The sequence below is a fragment of the Hordeum vulgare genome, chromosome 1H (assembly GCF_904849725.1).
Source record: "Hordeum vulgare subsp. vulgare chromosome 1H, MorexV3_pseudomolecules_assembly, whole genome shotgun sequence".
Classification (NCBI taxonomy): Eukaryota; Viridiplantae; Streptophyta; class Magnoliopsida; order Poales; family Poaceae; genus Hordeum; species Hordeum vulgare.
Genome location: NC_058518.1, coordinates 294,808,536 through 294,815,859, shown reverse-complemented (window position 1 = coordinate 294,815,859; position 7,324 = coordinate 294,808,536). Strand labels below are relative to the sequence as shown.

The 7,324-nt window shown below is 43.8% G+C and overlaps 1 long non-coding RNA gene across 18 annotated transcripts; it reads left to right on the top strand.

Moving 5' to 3' along the window:
• The first annotated feature begins 345 nt into the window (after window positions 1-345).
• On the top strand, window positions 346-6,447 carry LOC123431808. Of its 18 annotated transcripts, none has more exons than XR_006623494.1 (7): window positions 352-2,310; window positions 2,796-2,849; window positions 3,898-4,249; window positions 4,363-4,428; window positions 4,506-4,580; window positions 5,471-5,591; window positions 6,096-6,447. It is a non-coding gene; the product is annotated as an uncharacterized LOC123431808 (long non-coding RNA). The 18 variants fall into 18 exon arrangements; XR_006623476.1 differs by having other exon boundaries at window positions 352-2,326; XR_006623488.1 differs by having other exon boundaries at window positions 353-2,326; window positions 2,818-2,849.
• The last annotated feature ends 877 nt before the right edge of the window (window positions 6,448-7,324 follow it).

Sequence of the window (7,324 nt, the reverse complement as noted above, 5' to 3'; positions counted from 1 at the left end):
GCGCCCTTGCCGGGGCCGCCGCGCCCTCGGCCCCCGCGGCGCTCGGCCCCCTCCCTCTCTGCTGCCGCGCCCTCGCCGGGGCCGCCGCCCACCCGCGCTGCGCCTGCCGGGGCCGCCGCCCACCCGCGCCATCGCTGGGGCCGCCGCGGCCGCCGGCCCTCTCCCTTCCTCTCTGCCGCGTCGCCGCCGGCCCTCTCCCTTCCATTTTTCATTCCATGCCTCCCAACCAAACACTCGAACGGAACCATCCCGTTCCACTTTTTTGCTCGTACCAAACACAGAAACGGAACCGACCCATTCCTCTGGAATGGAACCATGACAGTTGGTTCTCCAACCAAACACACCCCTAGTCTCCCAACCTCTCGCTCCCGATTCGTCCTCTCTCTCGATCTCGCAAGAAAAATCGCCGGCGCCCCTCCCTGCCCCACGTCCACGTCCCCTCTCCCAGTTTCCCCACCTCTCGCTCCCGATCCATCCTCTCTCTCGATCTCATGAGAAAAATCGCTGTCGCCGCCACTACACTCGTCTGCCGTCGTGGCCGACGTCGCCGAGGTGCTCGACGTGGCGAGGCGTAGGAACACGGTGGCCTGTGGGCAGGTGGCCGCCAGGGCCAGCGCCGCAGTATTGGGCGCGTTATGGGAAGATCTTGGCGGCAATGACCGCGTTCTTCCTGTTCGACAATGAGACCTGCCGCTGCATTGCCTCCTCGACGCCTCCCAAGCCCCTCGGTGCTCTCTCACGGTGACCTCATGGCGTTTCTTAGATCGTGATGTGACCTGCACTATTATTGTTCATACAAATTATTCCAACAACTTTTTGTTGAAACATGATATTAGTTATATTGTTCTTCTATGTCATGACGCCATGTGATTTGTTGATGGTCTGCACCAGTCCAATACTGGGTTATTTTTCAGAATAATCAATGATCGTCCGATGTAAGTTATTCATATGAAATTATGCGCTTTTCGTGACTACTATATCTACTGCATATGTAGACATGAAAGATTTAAAAAAAATATTAGACATGAAAGATTTCAAGGTTCTATGTATAGGAAAAACTAATTTTCATTCAATTGGAACCATAGAATCCATAGTTTGTTTGTTTCCTTTGATGTTTCGGTACTTTGATTTGACTGCTTCCAGTTATAGAAAATATGGCAAGCTATTTTCAGTTGTGATAACAGAGTGTTCTACTTGTGATTTTCCTACTGTAGCAAGAGTTGTGTGGATTGATAATGGTTAATACATTGCTGGATAAATATAACTTCTAGTGAATTAGTATATGTATACATTCCAGTGTGCACAGCCGAGAGTATTTAGAGTAATATGCATGCAACATCATCTACAGATATTCAGTCAATCACTACTCTGCACTAGAACCTCTTTAACAATTATGTGAGCGAACTTAAGTAGTAGTCATTTTATTGGACAAATTAATATAGAAATCAATGGTTTTTGTGAAATGGACACGTGCATGCGAGGTGGGTTGGCCGAGATCTGCGCCTCCGTTCTTGGCAGTGCTAGTGCACATCGACGTATCAGAGGGCATGGTCTGAACCCGTGTTTGTTTATCAGTTCATACTTCATTGTACTTAAACTGTGTCCTCTTGTAATATGAAGATGTTTCTCTTTGTGGGCAATTCCATGTTTGTTGCATATTTCAGAAAATACTTGGAGTACGCATAGCTCCATTTCTTCTAAGGGCAATTCCATATTGGGTGTTGATCTTCAAGGTAGCCACAACCTCCTCCTCTCTATAAACTGATTAATGTTTTAATAGATTCTTATTTGGTCAATCATTTCTCGTGATGTTACAGATGAAAAGAAAATTACTTGCTGGAATAATTAATATCGTGGTAGTGGTCTTGCAATCAAAACAAATATTTTCTTTTAGCAAGTATAGGATTGTCTTCTCCATGAACAAATGGGAGCAAATGGTAATTTTCTTTAGCACTATTTTACTTATTTTTTGGCATGAAAGCTTCCGACAGAAGATGGCGAGCACCAGCATGCATTTTTCCCTTGTGCGAATTGCCAACAGAGATGACCAACTGGTGTCTGGAGGTCATTCTTGCTTGATTTGGGCACCGATGGTTTTCACATCTTCACATCGAAGCCATCAACGATGATGATCCAGTGAACTCACCTACATCAGGTTGAGTTAAGTGCCTTTTCCCCTTGTGTGAGTTGTCAACAGAGATGACCAGGACGTATCAGGTGGTCATCCTTGCTCGATTTGGGCAACGGTGGTTTTTGCATCTTCACATAAAATTCATCGGCAATGATGATCCAGTGAACTCAGCTACATAGGTACGGGTTGAGTGTGGTACGTTCACCCCTGATCTCATGCTATTTCAATATACTTTGTCTTGAAAATTTTTTACCTTCACTATACAAAGTACATGGATTTTTACCTGAAATTTACAGTAGCACACCACAAAAAACACTGTTCATCTATCTATTACTGCTGCACATTACAATATGTAGTTTTACATATTCTGTATATTGGTGCTTGGCCTACTCAGTAGGCGAGTAGCAAATACATGAATATTGATTCAAGAACTGTGGTTCAACTATGAAATTGAACTGTACCTTAGATATATGATTGAAGGAGTACATGGCTATTAATTCAAATGTACCTTAAGGGTATTTGATGGTTTTGGGTCAAGTTTAGTGTTCTCGGTAGAGTTTATTTGAAATATTGCAGCGTGGTAATCAGTTAATTTCATGTCAGTTTTATCTTCTCTGACAAATCACTGGTATGCCTCTACTTCCATGACTTGATCTTTCCTTAGCAACAAGGCCTCGATGGTGCAGGGAGAGAACTCCTCGACGGTGCCTCCAAGAAGGTGAGACGACATCCACAGACACTAACATCGTCAACAGGCAAGCTTTCGCCCGGAGCACCTCCCAATACCACAACCCCATGCAAAACACCTCCACTAGCCCGCACGCCTCCCACGAAGCCAACATGCCATGACCACACAGAAGCCACCACAAACCTCAACGCCGGCCAGAAGAACCAGCGAGCCGAAGCCCGCGACACCTGCCATCTCCAGACGCCCCCCAGGGCCGGATCTGGCTGGGGGCGACAGGCCCACCACCACCAGGGAGCACGACAATAGAGGCCGGCCACCGGAGCTAACCAACCCCTGCGGCGAGCCGGAGCCTCGACACCACAAGGGCCCAAGCCCCACGCACCGAGCCGCGCCAGGTCTAGGCCGAACCCAGGGCCGCCACCGCCGAGATCAGAGCACACCCCCTATCCGCATCAGCCACTCCATACTGCCGCATGCAGCCGACGCCCGGCCGCCAGCTGTCGTCGCCGCACCGCCGCGCTGCCGCCCAACCCAGATGACTCGCGCCATCCAACATCGGGCGAGGGAAGGAGGAGGCCCGTTGCAGCCTGAACTGATCGGGCTTTGCCCGCCAGCACGCGGGGGCGGCTGCGAGGGGAGGGAGGCGCAGGGAGGAAGGAGGAGCTGGGCTTGGGTTTCCCCCCGGCGCAGGAGGGGGAGGGGGAGCCACACAAATTAACTCTGAACACCACCAAGCTCTCATCTGATTTTAAAGGAGAGGGAGAAATATCCGGCTACGGCGTGCAACCGAGCAAAAGGGGGAGGGCCCGACAGGAAAAGAAAAGGGTGTGTCGTAGGATGGATTTTGTTTTGGCACCTCGTGTTGAAGATAATTTGGTGGATAGTCGAGAGAACTACATTTCTCCCCCACATATGGGATGGATTTGGGGGAGCTTGGACTATGAAGGCGCTTGATTATTGTGGAGCCTGCTGGGCGACCTTTTGATATTTGTACATGCCCGAATGTATGAAGATGACATGAGCTTCGAACTTTGAGACATTTTATATCATTTGTTTGATTCATTTATATGCATTGTAGCCTGTAGCAAAACACGGACAGCAGCGAGGAGTTCGTCGACTCTAGCGTCATGGAGGTTGGTAGGTTGCTTGTGCTATTATAAAATGATAGAACCTCTAAGTAATTTGGTTTCTGGTTAGTTCGCTTCGGCGAATTCCAGTGATTGCTTGTTGTATCTGTTTTCACAGTGGAGCTCACATGTGTGCCATATGGTTTTGTGATAAGAATACGGCACGGAAGAAACCTTAGATGTGTCCAGAATAACCGGGTTTTTCCTTCTACTTTTGAACCGCATTGCATTACTGGGACTTTCTAGCCAATGCCAACAATTTATAATGTGGTAAAGGAGATGACCGAAATGATGGGATATACGGTGAGTTTAATACGAAATTGTCGGAACTACATACTTTTTGGTATATGTGTATTCTTTTGATAATAATAGTATCTACTTCCATCTGTCACTCTCATTATATACTCCTGTTCTAGGTACGTTTGGTCCGGATAACAGAAATGGTGCATGATGCTTACTACTCTAGATTGTATCTTTCAAAGGTAACACCACTTGAAAATACACCGTCATTTGAATAAAAATTACGATTACCTCTGAAGTACAACATCATGGTATCTAGATTGGAAATGAAGAAGAGGTTATTAGTTTTGATCTCAAGCCATGGGATGCCATCAACATTGCTTTCCGGTGCAAGGTATGTATTATGCATTTATCTAGAGATTTGAGCTGTAGCACAAGCCTTTCCTCTTGGAATTGATTTAGAACCCCAAGGACGAGTTCCTATCATCAATGCTAGCTGTACAGTCAAATGCATATGGTTGTGAGCTCTGCTCTCCAAAAACCCTAAAGGTAATAGATTTTATTTTGTACTCTTAACGGGTCTCCCATATGTTAGTTGTCTTTATAAAGCACCCTGTGACAGCTAGATGTGTAAATGATGTGCATCAAGGAAAAAGGGTCCTCACAATATGACAAATTATTTGTCCAGGTGATTTTTTAACTTTTTGTAGTCCCTCCCATGTACTCAAGCCATCAAATAATATATGCATTTGGTATATTGACAGTTATTAGTACTATGTCTACTATCATTACACTTAGTAACTCATATTTTATCCAATAACAAGAGATTGGCAGTCAATTATCGATTGTCATGCATATATTGAGTTCAACACACAGTCAATATTTTCTTCTTACAAAAGCAATACAAATCCTCTCCTACAACTTTTATGGTAAAAATAATATACTGAGTCAACATAATGATTGGGGGCTTATATACTGCCAAACTAGCCTTCTTATTTTGTCATCCAATTCATGCAGAATTCAGGCTCACCATGACAAAGGCTTAATTTGTTAGCTGATGTGGTTTTCTAATTGTGTGCTACTTCATCTGTAGTTGCCAAGTCTTAAAATATCTGTAGTGGCGTACTTTTTTTTCTTCATATGAGTGGAATTTTAGATAGCATTTTTTGATGCTAACGGAAGTACTAAAAAATTAGTTTAGAAGTCAGTGTAAACTGTTTAAGAGGATTTTTTTTCTCTGCACTAACAAAATCTGATGGCAATTATCTTGTGAATTGATCGAAGGTTCAAAAGGTTATCTCTACAAGGACCGGATTTTCCTTTTGTATTTCTAGGTGCCATGGTGATTGGTGGTAGACGACGACGAATGGACAAGAGATAACATTTGCTCTTTTCTGTCATACATGTATGCATCTTTTCATCATTCTCTATATCATAAATCAATTTTGCACATACATATGATTATGATTTCTCATTTTCCTTTTATGGTAAAGAAATCTATGTGGCATTGACAACATACTGAACCTTTTATTAGATGGCACATTAGGAAAATATGTTTTCTACTTTTTTATATTTTCTTCCAAGAGGTTTAGTCTATTGTGAATTTGTTCCGTGTATTAATTTGTAAGGCTCTAAAGCCACGTTTTTCAAGCTGAAACAATAAAGGTTAGCATGTCAGATGATACACATATAGGAATTCATCCTACAACTGAAATTTACCAGATTATTATCTCGATCTTCAGTTCTTCTGATATATTTTTCACGATCCCAGTGTTATGGACGACGAGTCTAAGAAGAAGCATCATATTTCAATGTTGATATGTTCTTCAAGCTTCAATAATACTCCTTCTTGTCTATTATATGATGGCATAGGCTAATTCTTTTTTTCATGAACAACAACAACGTGTAGTACGAAGCATAGACCGGGACCTGATGACGGTACTCCGGAGGCAATGAGCTAGAACTGGGCTCACGTGCCAGCATAGTTTGAGAAACTTGGCAAGACTTCAAGTGCATCGTGTTAAAGATTGTTGTCGTCCTGCTCTTCTACACTACCCACAAGAGACAATAGATGACCATGTTCTCAATTTCAAGCGGGAGCTAATGTAGAGGAGCAGCAAAAGCATGTCACACATGCTCTAATGTGGTTGTATGAGGCGTGTACGCCAGCAATGATATCTATGTCAAGAAGACCGACAACTTGTATCCAATGCTTGTTGGAAATATGCCCTAGAGGCAATAATAAATTAGTTATTATTATATTTCTTAGTTCATGATAATCGTTTATTATCCATGCTATAATTGTATTGAATGAAGACTTATATACATGTGTGGATACATAGACAAAACACTGTCCCTAGCAAGCCTCTAGTTGGCTAGCCAGTTGATTAAAGATAGTCAGGGTCTTCTGATTATAAACAAGGTGTTGTTGCTTGATAACTGGATCACATCATTAGGAGAATCATGTGATGGACTAGACCCAAACTAATAGACGTAGCATGTTGATCGTGTCATTTTGTTGCTACTGTTTTCTGCGTGTCAAATATTTGTTCCTATGACCATGAGATCATATAACTCACTGACACCGGAGGAATGCTTTGTGTGTATCAAACGTCGCAACGTAACTAGGTGACTATAAAGATGCTCCACAGGTATCTCCGAAGGTGTTCGTTGAGTTAGTATCGATCGAGACTGGGATTTGTCACTCCGTGTGACAGAGAGGTATCTCGGGGCCCACTCGGTAATACAACATCACACACAAGCCTTGCAAGCAATGTGACTTAGTGTAAGTTGCGGGATCTTGTATTACGGAACGAGTAAAGAGACTTGCCGGTAAATGAGATTGAAATAGGTATGCCGATACTGACGATCGAATCTCGGGCAAGTAACATACCGAAGGACAAAGGGAATGACATACGGGATTATATGAATCCTTGGCACTGAGGTTCAAACGATAAGATCTTCGTAGAATATGTAGGATCCAATATGGGCATCCAGGTCCCGCTATTGGATATTGACCTAGGAGTCTCTCGGGTCATGTCTACATAGTTTTCGAACCCGCAGGGTCTGCACACTTAAGGTTCGACGTTGTTTTATGCGTATTTGAGTTATGTGGTTGGTACTGAATGTTGTTCGGAG